We start from the raw sequence: 21,607 nt of genomic DNA on the forward strand, positions 1-21,607 counted from the left end.
TAAACCATCAAACCCATACGAAAACATACCCTATGCTGGTCAGAAACTTCTAAGCAGCTGGCCATGCTGGTCATGAGTATTTTATAAAATGTACTGTATTGTCTAGCATGTTTTGTGTAAGTCATGCTAGTCATGCTGATTCATGTCCATGCTGGTTAATCCACTTGGTCTTACTGGCCATGATCAACCCATGCTGGTCAACCGGCATGGTCAAGCTTGGTCATACCAAGCGTCAGGTTGGTCATGTGGGTGCTGATGCAAAACCATCAAAGTCAAACAAAAACATACCCTCTGCTGGTCAACCAGCTCAACCAGCCTAAGGTGGCCAGGTTGGCCCCTGGCAGGTTTCAGCCTAGCCAGGCAGGTCACGGGGTAGAGGACAGACGCAATTTGGCTTGTGGTCCTCCCAGTTGGGGGTTGGACGTAGGGCTAACAACCCTATTCTTTAAAAACATCATGCAGATGCCAACAAGTACAACAGTCTTGGGATGGATTCAAGCCAATTATATGGCAGCATGACCACATACTTAAGTCAGAGGTGTGACCGACAAGCTACTCCGCATTGAAACATGGAATGTGCAGCTTTATGTCCCAGAGAGAGCAAATGTTTAACATGCACTGTAGCGTGTTGCATGTTATGTGCTAGTAAAGCTGAGGGGCAGTTCAGTTTTTACTTCCCTAAAATTTTCAGTTCCCCTAGAAATGATCAAAACAGTTCAGCTACTAATGTATTCCATGTCAATGGGCTTCCTATTATGTTAAAAGTAGAGCAGGACCTTAGTGTAACATCACTAAAAACATCACTAACACGTCAACATTAACATTCACAGCCAGGGGTGCCGGATGTGGGGGGAGTTAGGACGATTCTAAGGGCCTTTGACTGGCAGGGCTCCTAAAAATTGTTATGAGTTGTTAAGGACTCAATGTACCATCTTCTCATAGGGCCTGAAATTCTTGGCATGGCCCTTGTTTAGAGCATTTGGCTGATGCTCTTATCAGGAACACACCTGATCAGCAGCATATAACGATAGCACATGATACAGGGTGTTGTCTAGGAGCTTTGAGTGTTGCTGTTCAGGGTACATATCTACTGTTGGTGCAGAGACTGTTGAGTCCAGACAGAAATATCATATTGGTTGCATGGGAAATCACAAACATGTCCCATGACAGGGCCCTTGTTTAGAGCATTTGGCTGATGCTCTTATCAGGATGTAACTTACACTCTTAAAAATAAAGGTGCTACAAAAGCTCTTCGTGTGAGGCCACAGAAGAACCACTTTCGGGTTTCATAAAGAACCATGTTTGTAATTGAGATGTGTGAGAATGAAGAACCTCTAAAAGCTTCTACTGATGTGAAGATTATTGACCAATCGAGAGGAGAATGTAGAGGAGTTAGACGTCTTGTCCAAGGACTATTACCGGTGTAGTGTGGTGTGCTTGTCCAGCCAGGGAATTGAACCCCAGTCTACACCAAGGAAGGCAGTGATATTACCAACTGCACTACACCCCGGCACAACACCCTTCAGAGCTACAGTACTAAACTATACTAAGGGAAAGTTATGGAGTACTCTGTGTTTATGAATGGAGTGTACTGACCGACTCGGAGCACGCGAGTCGCTCCTGTACTCGTCCCTACGCTCTTGGCACCACTGGACACAAATGCTCCACCTTCCTCGTCCTCCTCTTCTTCCTGCCCGTCGCTGTCTCCCTCTGCTTGCCTCCCTTCCTCACTCCCCTGCTCCTCTCCAGCGGCCGGCAGTGAGGCCAACATAGAGTCCTCCGACGGGTACTCGCACACTCGCTCCAGCTGAGACTCAAAACGCACCGTCACCTGAAAGAGGTAGAATGAGGGTACTTTTCATTTCAGTTAAGGGGATGAGATTGGAAGTGCAGGGTTTCACAAATGCTTTGTCTAATAAATAAAGGCACACAAAGCCTGGTTATTGACAGATCTGTTCTTCTAGTTATTTGTGGTTAGTGTGAAGCATGTCTCGATGCAAACAACTTTCAGAAGATCTTAGAAGACATGTTGTAGGGACTGGAGAACCTGGAGAACGCTACAAAAATGGCTGAAGTGTCAATCCACGAAGAAAGAATTCCAGAGAATTCCAAGAGAAAATGGGCAGTCCTGAAACTGTGGGAAAGACTGCAAATCAAACTCCAAAATCCTTTGTTCATTAGAAACATACTGAACACCATCTGTTACTGACCAAGAAAAGTTTACCCTGGACCATCTATATCAGGGGAGCACAACACCAATCCTGGAGGGCCCCCAGTAAAGTTTGGTAGTTGCCTTATAATCAAACACACCTGATCAGCAGCATATAACGATAGCACATGATACACGTATTCACGTATTCACGTATTCGTCACTGTACAGTGTGGACTGTACAGCGAAATGTGTCCTCCGCATTTAACCCATCTGGTAGTGAACACACACTCACACACACACACGTGTTAGGGGCAGTGAGTACACACACACACCCAGAGCGGTGGGCAGCCAACTCCAGCGCCCGGGGAGCAGAGAGGGTAAAGGGCCTTGTCTAGGAGCATTGAGTGTTACTGTTCAGGGTACGTATCTACTGTTGGTGCAGAGACTGTTGAGTCCAGACAGAAATATCATACTGGTTGCATGGGAAATCGCAAACACGCACTGCGGTAGTGTGAAGGGCCATGTTGAAAACAGATGCATTGAATACAACAGTCCAACCATACATATCAATGTTTCTAACAGCTAATCAAAACTAGTGCTCACCAGTTAGCAATAACATGCCACTGCTAATCAGTGACCATTTACTTGTAGTTATTGTTAGCAGTGTTAGCATCCGACTCTAAACAAAACAAATACAGAGGTTTGAGTTTAGTAAAGACTCATCTTATAACTCAAAACTCAAAGTCTCAGAGCAGTAGAATACAGTCAAGTCAAGTCAAATTTATTTGTACAGCTTTTTACAACTGTTGTCGTCACAAAGCAGCTTTACATAATTAGTAATTAGTAAAAGACAGAGACAAAAAAGAAATAACATAAGAAGACATGCAGGATCAAAGACCCCCAGTGAGCAGCCAACGGCGACAGTGGCTAGGAAAAACTCCCTCAGAGCTGGATGAAGAAACCTTGGGAGGAACCAAGACTCACAAGGGGGACCCGACCCGTCCTCCTCTGATCAGAACTATTTATAAATTATTGATAAAAATGACCAAACTGCTCTGATCATAATCATAAAATACTAATACACACACACACACACACACACACATATATATATATATATATATAAATAAATACTAACATAATATATTACAGCACAGAAGAAACAGCGCAGCCCCTAAAACACCCTGAACTCGGCCTTAATGGACAGATCAACATAGGGAGAGGTGGGGGAGGGCAGCTTACCAGGACAGAGCACCGCACCCCTCTCTGAGAGATAATGAGAGTAGAGGGAGGACTGTCAGCATAAAAACAGTCCTGGCTAGAAAGAGTTTGTAACCTTTAGGCACATGTGAAAATGAAAAAGCTCCTTATCTGGCCAGTAAGTTCTTATTTCCTCAGTGTTTGTTTGTTAATTCCCATCACTGTGTTCATCATTAAAACATCTCCAAAGTTCTCCTCGCGGAGTCTAGTATTATTTATAGTAATCATCCAACACCTGGTTTGGTAAATCAGGGCTTAATGATGGTAAATCAGGTGAGCTGCTGCTGGCTGGACTGGGGGGAGCCTTTGTTCTTCAGGTCAGCTCACAAGGTCTCAACTACTTTCTTCAGAATGAGAAAGTTTTACAGGAAAAGCCAAAAAATGACTTCTGCACAGCACTGTATATCATCCCTGTCACGCGAAAACATTGTATCTAAATCAGCAACTTTACAGATAAAGGGGAAAAATTAATCTCAACTTTCAATAGAAGTCAATGTAAACAAATATATTCATTTTGAAGCATTTCTATTGGTCCACTGACACAGCGTTCTCATTTCCATTATGCCAAAAATTAAAACAGTGACAGCCTAACATCAATGAGAACTGAAGTACACCTGATAAACCATCAACATAATTAAGAACTGATGAGAATCAACTAATCACTCTCGGATTCCAGTGGGTTCCAGTTGTATCTGAAAAACTTCACACTAGGCCTCCTGGAAGACCTACATACACATGAGCTGGTAGTCTGGCCAGGATTCAGTCACTGTTAGTACTAGAATAGTAACAGTGTGCTGTATGGGCAGACATGTATGAAGTACTAGAGACCCAGACTTGAGTAAAAGTACAAGAGCTCTATCAGAAAAGTGACTTGAGTAGAAGTAGAAGTGTCTTTAAGCTCCAGACTTAAGTGGAAGTACTAAAGTATTCAGCATTTCTGTACTTAAGTATTTGCAAGTAGTTTATTCTAAACTGTACTACTGAAGTACTGAGAGTAAAAGTACAGTACTGTGTTCTGTAGTTCTTACAGAAATCAGTCAGAAGTCTGAATATCAGTGTTTCTGTTATTTCAGATGCTCAGACTTAAGCACTGTCTCAGTTCCTCTGGCTGTAGTAGAAGGACGGGACTGTAGAAGACGGAGTTCATGAACACGAGTCTTCAGTTCACTCTCTAAACAAACTCGCCCAAAAGAGAGAGAGCTGAGCAGACCTGACTCAACCCGCCACACACAAGAGCTTCATCTGTAAAACCAGTGAGGAGAGCAGCTCAAACCCTGAGCTTCACTCTCTGTAAACTCAACTACAGCTGAAAGATCTCAGGCCATTCGGACACATACGAGTATTTGCAGGAGGTGAAGATGGAGGAGGTTCTTCTGGTGGTTCTTCTTCTTCATCATCTGGAGATAAACTAACAGAGCTCTAGCGTTAGTGTCCTCACTGCAGCAGCGGAGTGAGAGGAAGAACGGCAGCATGCTCCCTCACGGCTCCATCACCTGTTCTGCTCAGTGTTAAGGCGTCCTCATCAAACCCGGTGACAGCGTAGCGTTCAAAAACTCATTCAAAATATGTAGAGAAGTAAAAGTGGGAAGTAGGAGAAATAATAATAATCCGTCAGTAGATTCAGATACAGGGTTTTAGTACTTAAGTACAGTAGTGAAGTATCTCTGTGTATGGGGGTCTCACTGTGTGCATACATACGGTATACATAAGGTATACAGTCTCTCCTCATGCACAACAGCATCGCTCACTCCAAACCCAACTCTACTCTAATTGATGTCGATGCTTAACAGCCATCATCTCTGAGGAGCTACATCCGTCCTGATCTGCATCTTCAGCCAGGAGTCAGAGTAAGTGGTTGTTTATTGTGTTAAAGATCTACACCACTGTACGCAGCTCGTTCTGTGCTGAACTGGGTTGTTGTTGTGGTTGTCTTTCTCTTTCTGCTGCAGAACAGGAAGTGAGCAGGCCTTGAAGAGGAAGTAGCAACAGCACTGTCAGGGAACGAGTCACATGGGGCCTAAAAAAGGCTTACAGGAATAAAAGACATTGAGACTTCCGAGTTCATACACTTCAGTCTTCAATCACTAAACTCACTCTCTTGCTCTTTCTCTCTATTTCTCTTGTATTGCAGCATTTGGGATATTTTGGGAGCCACTGCAGTGACATGTTTTCCAGGAATGAGGTTATATGTGAAATCAAGTTACCATGAATTACCAAGTGGCCCTGCTAAACAAAAAGTTAACCTTTAGTGACTTATAAGTAATTAAAGAATGATAATTGAAATACGCTACATGGACAAAAGTATTGGGACACCTGCTCAATTTAGCTGATTTTTGCTTCTTCCGAAATCAAGGGTATTAAAAAAGAGGTCCTGCTGTAATTGGAGTAACTGTCTCTACTGTCCAGGGAAGAAGGCTTTCCACTAGACTTTGGAGGAGCATTGCTGTGAGGAGAGATCAGGATGTTGGAGGATCACCATCCAACCTCATCCCCAACTCCCCAACTCAAGCCAAATGTTTCGGGTGGAGCACCAGCCATCATTCCAGAGAACACAGTACATTCCACTGCTCCACAGCTCAACGCTGTCTTATGCATGGTGCCAGACAGTCCTGTTCTACTGCCAGTACTTCTCTACTGGGACTAGACAAGCTAGATGTGTGCATTTGCACATTTCTGCCAGCAATGGATACAACTTTAAGCAGCTGAGTGCATTCATTAGAAGGGGTGTCCACAAATATTGGGACATATAGTGTACCACCTTAAGCAAATCAAATCTTAATCTCTCTGGTATTTTTAGTTATTGTAAATGAAACATCAGTTGAATACAGTGGAAATACGAGTATTTTACGAGTATGTGCTCTCAGGTTAACCTTCTGAAACCTGGATTTTTGCTTGGTGTGCATTTTTAATTTCTCCAAGCATAAAAACGGAACTTAGTCTTTCTACAGGACCCATGTCCTTATATGAGGCCAAAGGGTCAAAGTTAAGTATCATGGTGCACCAAAGCAGAAATGTAGTGTTTGCATTTCAGGACGCAGGGTCTCAAGAGGTTAAACAGAGGAAGCAGCTCTGATCCTATCAAAGCGTGTCACTGAACAGCGCTCCTCAGTGGTGTAGAGAAAGCAGAACTGCTGAAGTGTGTTTTCATCTTACATTCGACAGAGTTGTAACGTTAGTGCTTCTTCGCTGTCTGCTTGTGTGGTCTTCTCTCTCAGGAGGAAGTAGGCCCACACTGAAGAAAGCTTATCAGGGGATTGGCAGTGTTACACTCAAACCACACAGCAGAAAAATGCTGTAATTCAACCTGGCTTTTAGACTGCCGTCCTCACCCGTGTTTGCTTAATTACACCAATATCACCACACTGGTTGCAGTGGAGGTGAAATGTAGGTGAATCACTACCAAGACATAAGCATTTATATCATACATATTCATGGGAAATATGCAATCTAGCCACGTTCTGCCAAAGTACACTGAATCAGTACAGAAAGCAATGTGAAAGAAGTAGATCATGAAGGCCTGTCTGGCTCCACTGGCCTTTCAAAATCAAGGCCACTTCTGGCCATGACTTTAAAGAGATCCTTTAGCTTGAAATGGATAGCTTTTAGAGGAAACTGTCAGGGCAAGAAAAACAGAAGTTAGCAAGTTCTGTGTAGGCCAGGTTAGAAAAGTTAGCAGTAATGTCCAATTCAGCAAATTAGCTAGTGATGATTGCACTCTGTAAATGCAGGTATTGTGATATACACTGAGGTGGAGCTACAGTCTCTCATTAGAGTGAATATTAATAACACTCTAAATGCAGGTATTGTGATATACACTGAGGAGGTGGAGCTACAGTCTCTCATTAGGGTGAATATTAATAACACTCTAAATGTAGGTATTGTGATATACACTGAGGAGGTGGAGCTACAGTCTGTCATTAGGGTGAATATTAATAACACTCTAAATGTAGGTATTGTGATATACACTGAGGAGGTGGAGCTACAGTCTCTCATTAGGGTGAATATTAATAACACTCTAAATGTAGGTATTGTGATATACACTGAGGAGGTGGAGCTCCAGTGTCTCATTAGTGTCAATATTAATAACACTCTAAATGTAGGTATTGTGATATACACTGAGGTGGAACTACAGTCTCTCATTAGTGTCAATATTAATAACACTCTAAATGTAGGTATTGTGATATACACTGAGGAGGTGGAGCTCCAGTGTCTCATTAGTGTCAATATTAATAACACTCTAAATGTAGGTATTGTGATATACACTGAGGAGGTGGAGCTACAGTTTCTCATTAAGGTAAATATTAATAACACTCTAAATGTAGGTATTGTGATATACACTGAGGAGGTGGAGCTACAGTCTCTCATTAGGGTGAATATTAATAACTCTCTAAATGTAGGTATTGTGATATACACTGAGGAGGTGGAGCTACAGTCTGTCATGAGGGTGAATATTAATAACACTCTAAATGTAGGTATTGTGATATACACTAAGGAGGTGGAGCTACAGTCCCTCATTAGGGTGAATATTAATAACTCTCTAAATGTAGGTATTGTGATATACACTGAGGAGGTGGAGCTACAGTCTGTCATTAGGGTGAATATTAATAACACTGTAAATGTATGTATTGTGATATACACTGAGGTGGAGCTACAGTCTGTCATTAGGGTGAATGTTAATAACTCTCTAAATGTAGGTATTGTGATATACACTGAGGAGGTGGAGCTACAGTCTGTCATTAGCGTGAATATTAATAACACTTTAAATGTAGGTATTGTGATATACACTGAGGAGGTGGAGCTGCAGTCTGTCATTAGGGTGAATATTAATAACACTCTAAATGTAGGTATTGTGATATACACTGAGGTGGAGCTACAGTCTCTCATTAGGGTGAATATTAATAACACTCTAAATGTAGGTATTGTGATATACACTGAGGAGGTGGAGCTACAGTCTCTCATTAGGGTGAATATTAATAACACTCTAAATGTAGGTATTGTGATATACACTGAGGAGGTGGAGCTCCAGTGTCTCATTAGTGTCAATATTAATAACACTCTAAATGTAGGTATTGTGATATACACTGAGGAGGTGGAGCTCCAGTGTCTCATTAGTGTCAATATTAATAACACTCTAAATGTAGGTATTGTGATATACACTGAGGAGGTGGAGCTACAGTTTCTCATTAGTGTCAATATTAATAACACTCTAAATGTAGGTATTGTGATATACACTGAGGAGGTGGAGCTACAGTCTCTCATTAGGGTGAATATTAATAACTCTCTAAATGTAGGTATTGTGATATACACTGAGGAGGTGGAGCTCCAGTGTCTCATTAGTGTCAATATTAATAACACTCTAAATGTAGGTATTGTGATATACACTGAGGAGGTGGAGCTACAGTCTCTCATTAGGGTAAATATTAATAACACTCTAAATGTAGGTATTGTGATATACACTGAGGAGGTGGAGCTACAGTCTCTCATTAGGGTGAATATTAATAACCCTCTAAATGTAGGTATTGTGATATACACTGAGGAGGTGGAGCTACAGTCTGTCATTAGGGTGAATATTAATAACACTCTAAATGTAGGTATTGTGATATACACTAAGGAGGTGGAGCTACAGTCCCTCATTAGGGTGAATATTAATAACTCTCTAAATGTAGGTATTGTGATATACACTGAGGAGGTGGAGCTACAGTCTGTCATTAGGGTGAATATTAATAACACTGTAAATGTATGTATTGTGATATACACTGAGGTGGAGCTACAGTCTGTCATTAGGGTGAATGTTAATAACTCTCTAAATGTAGGTATTGTGATATACACTGAGGAGGTGGAGCTACAGTCTGTCATTAGCGTGAATATTAATAACACTCTAAATGTAGGTATTGTGATATACACTGAGGTGGAGCTACAGTCTCTCATTAGGTTGAATATTAATAACACTCTAAATGTAGGTATTGTGAAATACACTGAGGAGGTGGAGCTACAGTCTCTCATTAGGGTGAATATTAATAACACTCTAAATGTAGGTATTGTGATATACACTGAGGAGGTGGAGCTACAGTCTGTCATTAGGGTGAATATTAATAACACTCTAAATGTAGGTATTGTGATATACACTGAGGAGGTGGAGCTACAGTCTCTCATTAGGGTGAATATTAATAACACTCTAAATGTAGGTATTGTGATATACACTGAGGTGGAGCTACAGTCTCTCATTAGGGTGAATATTAATAACACTCTAAATGTAGGTATTGTGATATACACTGAGGTGGAACTACAGTCTCTCATTAGTGTCAATATTAATAACACTCTAAATGTAGGTATTGTGATATACACTGAGGAGGTGGAGCTACAGTGTCTCATTAGTGTCAATATTAATAACACTCTAAATGTAGGTATTGTGATATACACTGAGGAGGTGGAGCTACAGTTTCTCATTAAGGTAAATATTAATAACACTCTAAATGTAGGTATTGTGATATACACTGAGGAGGTGGAGCTACAGTCTCTCATTAGGGTAAATATTAATAACACTCTAAATGTAGGTATTGTGATATACACTGAGGAGGTGGAGCTACAGTCTCTCATTAGGGTGAATATTAATAACTCTCTAAATGTAGGTATTGTGATATACACTGAGGAGGTGGAGCTCCAGTGTCTCATTAGTGTCAATATTAATAACACTCTAAATGCAGGTATTGTGATATACACTGAGGAGGTGGAGCTACAGTTTCTCATTAAGGTAAATATTAATAACACTCTAAATGTAGGTATTGTGATATACACTGAGGAGGTGGAGCTACAGTCTCTCATTAGGGTGAATATTAATAACTCTCTAAATGTAGGTATTGTGATATACACTGAGGAGGTGGAGCTACAGTCTGTCATTAGGGTGAATATTAATAACACTGTAAATGTATGTATTGTGATATACACTGAGGTGGAGCTACAGTCTGTCATTAGGGTGAATGTTAATAACTCTCTAAATGTAGGTATTGTGATATACACTGAGGAGGTGGAGCTACAGTCTGTCATTAGCGTGAATATTAATAACACTTTAAATGTAGGTATTGTGATATACACTGAGGAGGTGGAGCTGCAGTCTGTCATTAGGGTGAATATTAATAACACTCTAAATGTAGGTATTGTGATATACACTGAGGTGGAGCTACAGTCTCTCATTAGGGTGAATATTAATAACACTCTAAATGTAGGTATTGTGATATACACTGAGGAGGTGGAGCTACAGTCTGTCATTAGAGTGAATATTAATAACACTCTAAATGTAGGTATTGTGATATACACTGAGGAGGTGGAGCTACAGTCTGTCATTAGAGTGAATATTAATAACACTCTAAATGTAGGTATTGTGATATAAACTGAGGTGGAGCTACAGTCTGTCATTAGGGTGAATGTTAATAACTCTCTAAATGTAGGTATTGTGATATACACTGAGGAGGTGGAGCTACAGTCTCTCATTAGGGTGAATATTAATAACACTCTAAATGTAGGTATTGTGATATACACTGAGGTGGGGCTACAGTCTCTCATTAGGGTGAATATTAATAACACTCTGAATGTAGGTATTGTGATATACACTGAGGTGGAGCTACAGTCTCTCATTAGGATGAATATTAATAACACTCTAAATGTAGGTATTGTGATATACACTGAGGTGGAGCTACAGTCTCTCATTAGGATGAATATTAATAACACTCTAAATGTAGGTATTGTGATATACACTGAGGTGGAGCTACAGTTAGGGATAAGTGGCATTTCTGTAAAGCTTGTCCAACCTCACAACAATAAATACAAAGGACCACATTTGTGGGCAGAACATGGATAAGGCTATTTGAAATTATGTATTTTGTAGGTGATGAGCAGAGGACCTTTCTGAATGTCTGCTTGGTGTTGGTTGTTTGAACAGGGTTTGAAGCCTGAAGGGACAGTGTGTGGGGTTTGGCCATCAGCCTAAACTGGTCTATTAACTGACTGAATGGCAGGACAAACTTGTCCGTGTTGTCCTTCTCAGAGATTCTCTCAGAGGCTTCTTTGTCTTCCAATGCCCTAATTAGTATGAAAGGACGCGTCCATTGGAAACAAGCACTGAAATGATGTCAGAAAACTCGACTAAGCAAGAAACTGTGCAAATCTGACCTCATCCAGTGCCCACGACAAGATACAGCAGTAAACACTCCAGGAGACACAGAGAAACCATGCAGATTTGATTTGAGATTTCTCATGTTGCAAATGTGGAAGTTTCCAGGAATTTGTGAATTTGTGGGCTGGGTATTAAACCACTTCCTTATCAGTCAACATATACAGTGCCCTCCATAATTATTGGCACCCCTGGTTAAGATGTGTTCTTTAGCTTCTAATAAATTGAGTTTTATTCTAAATAATATAGGACAATGGAAAAAAAGAGTAAAATCCAACCTTTAACTCAAATGAATTTTAAGGGGAAAAAAAACTGACTAAGAAATAATTATTCTTCATAAAATCACCTGTTCCACAATTATTGGCACCCCTAACATTTCTTAGGAAATAAACGTAATTAAAGTATTTCTGTCAATTCTACAGTAGTTTACGAAGTTGATCAGAGTATGTAGGAACATTTAATTAGTAATTCACAACTTTCTGTTTCCCTGGGGTATAAATATGACATGACACAGAGGCCATTTCTCCTCAACATGGGAAAGACAAAGGAACATACCATTCAAGTAAGGCAGATGTGTGTTGACCTCCACAAGTCAGGCAATGGCTACAAGAAAATAGCCACTCACCTCCACCTGTCCATATCTACTGTCAGAGGAATTATTAAGAAGTTTAAAACAACTGGAACAGTGGTAAACAAGCCTGGACGAGGAGGCAAGTTTATTTTGCCACCACGCACAGTGAGGAGGATGATAAGAGAAATAAAAAGGTCTCCAAAGCTCACTGTTACAGTATAACAAATGGTAGCTTCTTGGGGTCACAAAGTCTCCAAAACAACCATCAGGCGCTATCTGCATGCCAACAAGCTGTTTGGGAGGCATGCACAGAAAAAAACTTTTCTCACTCACAATCATAAACGCAAACGTTTGGAGTTTGCTAAGCAGTACTGGAACTTCAACTGGGACTGTGTGCTTTGGTCAGATGAAACTAAGATAGAGCTTTTTGGCAACAAATGCTCTAAGTGGGTCTGGCGTAACACAAGAGCTGAGTATGCAGAAAAGCACCTCATGCCCACTGTGAAATATGGGGGAGGATCAGTGATGCTGTGGGCCTGTTTCTCTTCCAAAGGCCCTGGGAACCTTGTTAGGGTGCATGGCATCATGAATGCTTTGAAATACCAGGACATTTTAAAACAAAATCTGGTGGCTTCTGCCCAAAAGCTGAAGATGGGTCATCACTGGGTCTTTCAGCAAGATAATGACCCAAAACATATGGCCAAATCTACACAGAAATGGTTCACCACACACAGAATCAACCTCCTATGGCCATCTCAGTCCCCAGACCTCAACCCCATTGAAAACCTGTGGGGTGAGCTGAAGAGGAGAGTGCAAAGGAGAGGACCCAGGTCGCTGGATGATTTAGAGAGATTGTGCAAAGAGGAATGGTCAAAGATCCCTCTATCTGTATTCTCCCATCTTGTGAAACATTATAAGAGAGGATTAGGTGCTGTATATTAGGTGCCAATAATTGTGGCACACATGATTTGATGTTAAACAATTATTTCTTAATGTGGGATTTTTTTCCTACTGAATAAATTCACTTGAGTTAAAGGTTGGATTTTACTCTTTCTTTTCCACCGTGGTCCTATATTATTTAGTAAAAAACTCAATTTATTAGAAGCTAAAGAACACATCTTAACCAGGGGTACCAATAATTATGGAGGGCACTGTATATGGTAAAGCTTAGAGAGGGAGATGGAAAATCCAGGGTGAGAAGAGTACTGAAAATCTATACTTATAGATTTGGATATGGCCCACCGATCTTTCAAATAAATTAATTTAAAAAAATATTTGGAATTACCTGATTTCTAATCATACTGAAATATATGCAACATATATGACAGCTTATTTGAAATGGGCAGTTATCAAATAATAGCCATCAGCATATATAAACATATACATATGTGTAACATATATTTAACAACCTGACATTTCACTGGAAGGTAATGTAAAATAATGTATGATTAACAACTTATGATGTGTACTATACATATATGTACTGGAATTGTAAATGTAAATGGAATTGACTACATATATGCATTTATTTACCAATTGAACATTTAGAAAAACATGTATCTCCAAAATGGTGACTTTACAGGTGAAGGCAAAAACATTCTTAACTTTCCATGAAAGTCAATTTAAGTAAGTAATTTAGAGCATTTCTATTGGTCCATTCATCCAAAATTATTTACACAGTGTAGAGAAGCAGCTACAGGGATCAAACCATGAAGAAAACTACAAACTGACACAAATGGAGATATCTGGTTTTCATTGGCCATTTTCATATATATGGCTGTGCATCAGAATTCTGTATGAGACATGATAGCATTATCACAAAAATCACAAAAAAAGCATCAGGGTGTAAGCATACTTGCCAGGCTGGAGCAAGTTGGTCTTGGTCTGTGTCTAAATGAACTTTGAGGTATGAAGACAAAATGGACCTCCACACAGGTCAAGCACAGTGCAATAACACTCAGTCAACCACAACAGCCCAGATTTCCTAAAGTCCTTCATATGTGTTGATATGGTGTACAGTTGCACATAGGCACGTCTGTTTGCCTAGATTTCTAAACAACTCGACACACTTTAAGGCAAGAGTGTGATGATTTGGACTATGCTAATTAGTGGTACACAAGCTTACATTGCCAGTCAGCTGCAGTAGCACCAGTAGAAATCTGAGAGACTCCATTTGGGGTAAGAATTCATATAGTGTGGTATAACAAACTGTCACAACCGGTCATCTCCTCTCTGCAGACCAGCTTGTGTATGTGCAAACGGCGAGGTTTGACCATGCCTGTATTTATCTTATCTTTACAAGCTCAGAGGCGGTTAGTTTCTGTTGTAAAACAAAGCTGAGACGCATTCAAAGCCTTAATAGCATACTTAATATACACACACGAAGGTGTGAATTGCACTGACCTCATCCTGCTCTTAAAATATCATGGACAATTAAAAAAAAGCAAGCTTATTTAGACCAGTACAGTACAGCATGGTTTAAAAGGTGGATGGTATCTCAGTAACTGCTGCCATATGTCAGTCAGGAAGCACACAGGGATTGTCCCAGTTGTGACTTTTCTTCAGGTTAAGTGTATTTGCCTTCGTGGTTTCGTGCTTAGCTGCAGTACTAAGCAGTGCATCTGGCCTGTATTCATGCTTGCCTTGAACCGGGACTGCAAATTGTGCTACCAACAGCCTCTCTGGGATGTAAACCAGTCTAGCGAATCGGCAGGACTGAGATGAAGGCAGTGATTATACTCTCCTAACCACAATGGCATGGATTTCCTACAGTTCTTCGTACTTGTTTATATGATGTGCAGTTGCAGGTTGAGTTTCTAGTGTTTCTGGAGTAATGTAGGCATCTGGTTAGCACCATGCTATTTGATGGGATACAAGTTTTTCCATTACCAGTTGCTACTGGTACATTAGACCTGTAGCTCCAGTGCTCCAAGACTTGGCTGATCAACTTTACTTTTGGGGTAAGAGAGAACGCAGTGTAACTTAATTGTGAGTCAAGTTACAGAGGTAGGAAATTGTAGCTTCTCGCTCAAGCGACACGTATTGGTATAGCCTGGTGGTGTCAAGGAGTCAAACTCCACTACATGAAACTAAGGGAGCCCTGAAACCGAGAGCCTGTATAGAAGAATCATTCCTTTATTCATCCCATCCCACATTAACTGACCCTGTTGATCTTAAACCTATGTTGGCAAACCTATTGCCAAATTGTCCAGGATATTACCTCAGACTTAATGGTCCTTAATGGTGTGTTTTGAGTCAGAGGATGTGGTTTTGACATGTAAATGTTTCAGATTATGTTAAATACAGCCTTTCCTCTGCTTTCTGGATACACCCCCTTGTCCACACCCCGTGTCTCAGACAAGCTGAGGGTGTGGTGCATCTGTGTGAGGTGGTAGAGTGTGTCAAATTCGTTCAGGATTACTGTGTGGCCGATTACTGAGTGATTACAGGACAGTGTGACAGCAGAGATTGTGTTAGATAGAGTGAGCAGAGGAAGTGGCACCTATAAAGTCTGAAATCCCTAAACTCCAGCTTGTCTAGAGCAGTGGTTCTCATTTCCAGTTTTGGGGGCCACCTGACCTGTACATGTTCAAGGCTGTAACATGCAGCAGTACACCTGTACACCCAGCTCACAAAGTAATTATCAGGTCCTTCATGAGCTTTAAACTATGTGGGGCAGGGGGTCCCCAGAACCTGAGTTGAGAACACCTGCCCCTGAACATCCTCAGGCATATATTCTCAGTCTTCTGGAACAGCCTTTTGTTTTGGTGGCGTATGTGTGTGCTGTTTCACCTGTCAGCTGTGATGGCGTGAGAGTTAGAGCTTAAGCAGGCTTAAGCCTGAGCTTGTGTCCTGGATGGTGTCATCCAGGGAGATGTTCCAACAGTGCTAATGAAAGATCACTCTATACCTCTCTTCCTTGCCTTTAACACTCAGTGCTGTGAAAGAGTATCTAAACATTTATGTAGGGTTTTGACAGTGTCACTGTAACCACTTGCAGTGAAACTACCATGTTTGCTTTGTTTAGAAATGAGCATGTTCAGTCATAAACACTGTACTACAAATCTTCTAAATGAAGACACTGCTTCAGGCCAGGGCTAGTTATCTTGAAGCTCCAAGCTAGTATTGTTTTAGATTTAAGCCAGGACCAGAGTTAATGTTAATCTTTGAGCTTCAAGCCAAGAGTTTTATTAGCTTTAAACTGCCAGGGCAAGAGTTATATTTGAGCTTCGAGACGGAGTTATTTTTCAGGCCCAAGCCAGGGCGAGAATTCTTTTTCAGCTTCAAGCCAGGGTTAGTTTTCTTTGCGCTTAAAGCCAGGGCTAGAGTTATTTTTAGAGAGATATCTTTGAGCTTAAAGGCAAAGCTAGAGTTTTCTTGGAGCTTCAAGCCAGGGCTAGGGTTACTTTTTAGCTTTGACACAGAGCTGGAGTTATCATTGTGCTTCAAGCCAGGGCTAGAATTGTCTTTGAGCGTCAAGCTGGGGCTAGAGTTATCTTTGAGCTTCAAGCCGGGGCTAGAGTTATCTTTGAGCTTCAAGCCGGGGCTAGAGTTATCTTTGAGCTTCAAGCCAGGGCTAGGGTTACTTTTAGCTTTAAGACCAAGCTACAGTTATCGTTGAGCTTCAAGCCGGGGCTAGGGTTACTTTTTAGCTTCAACACAGAGCTGGAGTTATCACTGAGCTTCAAGCCAGGGCTGGAATTGTCTTTGAGCTTCAAGCCAGGGCCAGAATTGTCTTTGAGCTTCAAGCCAGAACTAAAGTTACTGTATCTTTTTAGCTTCAAAACAGAGCTTTGGGTATCTTTGAACTTCATGCCGGGACTGTGGTTACATTTTTAGCTTTAAGACCAAGCTAGAGTTATCGTTGAGCTTCAAGCCGGGGCTAGGGTTACTTTTTAGCTTCAACACAGAGCTGGAGTTATCATTGAGCTTCAAGCCAGGGCCAGAATTGTCTTTGAGCTTCAAGCCAGAACTAAAGTTACTGTATCTTTTTAGCTTCAAGACAGAGCTAAAGTTATCCTTATCTTCAAGACAGAGCTAGAGTTATCTTTGAGCTTCAAGCCAGGGCTTGAGTTAGTTAAAACCGTTTGTTTGTTTTTATAAAGCTTGTGTATATTTTGCCCCAAAGGTGAATATCACTAAAATATGACACTGGAAATGTGATTCTCAGAATAGCACTGTGACAAAAATGAACCTGCTTAGTCTGAAAATGATGTTTGTTTTTAAATGTTAATTTTTAACAGGTAGTGTATATATTAAGCCTCGTCAAACATGAATTGATCTTTCATACTTACCTCCTTTCGTGATTCTCTGTTCTTCACTAAGCAGGAGTTCTCCAAGTTCTGGTACCCACCAACCACCTCAATTTCCTCTACCGTGGGGTACCTCTTCTTACGCCCCTCATCTCTGTTGTTGGGTTCAGGAACTGGGGTTTCAGGGATAGCTGGAGTCACTGGTGGAGCTGAAGTGGGTGAGGTCGCCGCTGCTGGCCTCCTGGGAGTTATGGTTATAGTGGTCCCCCTCTTCCCAGGGCCACCAGAGGCGCTCCGGATGGAGAAGAGAGGAGAAGACCGGGATGGAGAGGGTGTTAGAGAGGGAGACAGGGAAATAGAGGAAGGAGAGGAAGGAGACGATGGGGACTTTTGGACATTTTCGGGGGACTGAGCGTTTCGGCCATTGATGGTGAAAGACTTAGGCTGGGGAAGTTTAGTTGGTATCCTTGTGCCTATTTGCTGGGATGGAGAGGTTCTGGAGGTGGCTGGCGTTTGGATTTTCTGCATCTCCGTCTGTGTATCTGGCCTCTTCTGGCCTTCAGCTGTCTTCTTAATCTCTTTCTGAGGACCACACTGCGTGTCTCCATTGCCATGGGAACTTTGCTTGACTTCCTGTTCTCTGAGCTGCATCTGCCCCACCTGCCGCTGCACTGACTGAACTGCGGATGTTTCTGTGGTTAGTGCTGGTTGTCCGTCTCTCACTGTCCTGTCTGACCCTAATGTGGCCCGATCATGTGGGCACACTGATGCTTGGTTTACTGAGTGGGATAATGCGGTGAACCTCCCATCTGGGAAGACCTTTCTGCTGTGCGCGGGCACGTCAGCGTTCCTCTCGCTGATGCAAACCGCAGTTCTGGAGCCCACAGTCTTCAAGTTATAGATCCGACTCATGGCAGCCAGAGAGTTGGGCAGAGGTGGTGAAGGAGCAGGAGAAAGAGAGCTGGATGGAGATGGAGAGTGAGAAGGACAGAGGTACTTATCCTCCAGGAGATCCTCCTCTGTTTCTCCTTCTTCTCCTGGTGCTGGTGTCAAGCTGTCAGGGTCCTGCTGATGCCTGAACTCCTCATGTTGCTCCAAATACCGCTCGCCGTTGCTGTACAGTTGTGGAGCTTCTCGTCCAGCTGAGAGAGATTGCGACAGTAAGAGAGGAACAGAAGCAGGAAGTTGGGGGCTGGCTTTTGACACGCTTGCTTCCTTCGTGACGTCAAACAGGCTGAGAGTCTGCGGTAAGGCTACTTCCTGTCTGCTCACCATCACTGCTCTAAGAGATCCTTCTGCTTCTCTCCTCCGGTCTCCTCCTCCTTTCTCCATTCCCTCTGCCTCACTCCTGTCGGCCTCTCTGTCTCCCTCACCCTCTGCATCTCCTCTCATCTGTCTCTCCATCTCTCTCTGACGGATCCTCTCTCTCAGGGACTCCACTCTGGTCAGGGGTCTTCCAGCCTTCCAACTCTCCTTCCTCTCCACCCCTCTTCCTTTATCTCCTCTTCCAGTCTGTCCATCTTCCAACAAGGGGCCTGGCTTATGTCCCTCTGCCAGCTCTTCAACCCCAAAAAACACAGATCTGGGGATGCGGATCTCTTGCTGGACAACTCCAGCCAGCCAGGGAGTGTGTTTAGGAGACTTCGGAGCTGAAGGTCCATCAGCTTCATCGGTCTTTAAAGCTGCATGATGACTGTGCATGTTAGCCATGCCTCTGTGTTCTTCTAGTTCAGACCTAATCGCACTTTTCTCTGTCTCTTTGCCTCCAGGAGCTTCACTGTCTCTCCTTGGCCCTATATGTCTGTTATCCCCTATTTCCTGCATGTTACCAGTCTTACTCAGACGCTCATCTCTGTGTTCTGGCTGGTTCTCTTGTTTACAGAAGTCTGTGGTTGCATCATCCTTCTTCGGTCTAACACCAGAGATTGCTGAGTGCTGACTTTCAGTCTTATGATCTGAGACAGTGTGAGAATTGGACCAATGGTGAGAATCAAGCGTGCATGAACAGAAGGACTTCACAGACTCCATCACTACTGTCACTTCCTCTCCAGCTCTCCTAAGCTTTAAGGATTCGACTTTTTCCTCAACATGAAATTCGATCTGGTTCCCTTTCTCAGTTTCTCTCTGCATCTTCTGTCTCTCTGTCTCCATTTCTTTTTGTCTTTCTTTCTCTCGTCTCCTCACACTGTCCCTCTCCACGACTCTATTTTCCTGGCATCTTTTCAACTCTCTCCTGTCCTGCCTAATTGGGATCCGCCGTGCAAATGCAATGCCTTCTGGGTTTCTGACTGATGCCACGCTGAAGACCTCTCCACCATTCGCTTCTGAACTCCCGTGATCTTTCCCCTCTCTCTCCTTCCCTTCCCCACCCTCTCTCTCCGTCCTCTTGTTCTCTTGTGCGTTCTGCTCCACGTTCTTCACCTCACCTTCAATTTCTCTCTTCCTTTGCATCACCAACTGATGCTCAGTTTTTACTCTCCCTGGCCTCCTCGTGCCTGAATCCACACAGTCACACTGCACGGATACCACTGGAGGTGGATGTCTGCGGTCAGAGTAAGCCCTTTCCACGACTTTCCTTTCCTCGCAGACCACCCGCTCAGAGAAACTGAATGAGCGCTTGGGGACTCCCCTGAATCCACTGGAATCCACGTCCTCTTTCCACTCGTCTTCTGGCCCGTACGGGAGTCTGACTCTGGGGTTGTCCTTGCCTGGCCTGACGAAGCAGTCTATGCTTTTGGACCTGCAGGGGGGTTTTGATTGCTGGCCGAATTTGCTGAGGATCTGGCTGACCCTCCCACTTCCGAGGCTGCTGTCGTCTTGCTTGCACAAGTCTTCATCCAGATTTATTGTGTTCCCAGACCAGACGCCTGCTTCCCTCATCACTCCATCCTGGTCTCTCCCTTTATCAAGCATCACTACATTCTCCTTGCTGCTCCTTCTCTCATTTCCCTGCTCTGCTTCTCTGTTCTTCTCTTCTGTGATGGATGGTTTGATGATCAGTACCTCCGAAGCCCTGATCTCTGTCACATTCCCCCCACTGGCCAAAATCTCCCTCAGATCCATCCTCATGCCTTTCTTCTCGTCTTGCTCAGCTTGTCTTTCTCCTTCCCTCTCTTCCTTTTCTCTTTGGGCATCTCTTTCGCTGGTCTTACCGTCTTTCTCGATTATTATGATGTTTTCTGCTTTGATGGTGCGAAGACCAGAGGTGAGAGAGAGACAGACTCCATCTCTTTCTCCTTCTTTCTTTCCTCTCCCAGCATCCTTTTCCCTGTCCTTCACACCTTCAGCCCCACCTCTCTCTCGTCCTTCACTTCTATCCCTGGTTTTCTCCATCCTTACCTCTCTATCCCTCCCTCTCCAAAACTCCCTTTCCTGGCTTTGGCTCTCTTCTCCTCTCGTATCTTTTTCCTTCTCTCCCGTGTTTTCCTCTCCACTTATCTCTTTCTCTTTCCCATGGTTGTCTCTGTCTGCCTCTCTCCTGCGGTTCTCTCTCTTGTAGCTGTTCTGGGAGCGAATGAAGGGGTTCTGCCGAATGGGGCCGATGGTTTCTACAGAAACCTGGCTGTGCGTTTCTTTAGATGCCGTCTCAATCTCAATGTCTGTCTGCCTGAGCATCAGCTGATCCTCATAGTAACCATCGAGGTGTCTGTTTGCGAACCCTTGCTGTAACCCTTCTCCATCCCTCTCTCTCTCCCTTTCACCTCCGCCCTCTTGTTTTGCCCTCCTGCGCTGGATGATCCCTCGTTTCCAGGCAGGCATGCTGGCCAGCCTTTCCTCTTCCTCTCTTTCTCTCCTCTCTCTCTCCTCCTCCTCCCTCCTCTTCCGCTCCAGAAGGAGTTGCTTCCATTCTGGCAGTGCAGAGACGGACATTGCTGATGGATGAACTGATGGGTGGAAGTGTTCGGTAGAGCCGATGCGAGCCCTGTCATAAAGTACAAATAATAAAGCCAGAGTAAGGGGCCGAGAATTTAGAAGTATTTGACTTTTTTTTAATATGCTGATGTGTGATTGAACCTAATAAGAGAATTTTGCCTCTCGTTCTGTCCAAAGCTGCAGCTTTAGCCAAAAACCCCATAGTCACCATAAAATGTCTTTGAATAGGGATGAACATAAGCTTGAGTACCCTTCAGATTTCAACTAATTTCACCCTCCAGCTAAAAAAATGCCATTTTCTCACTAGTTATCAAAGTGGTCTTGGGAGTATA

The sequence above is a fragment of the Salminus brasiliensis genome, chromosome 2 (assembly GCF_030463535.1).
Source record: "Salminus brasiliensis chromosome 2, fSalBra1.hap2, whole genome shotgun sequence".
Classification (NCBI taxonomy): Eukaryota; Metazoa; Chordata; class Actinopteri; order Characiformes; family Bryconidae; genus Salminus; species Salminus brasiliensis.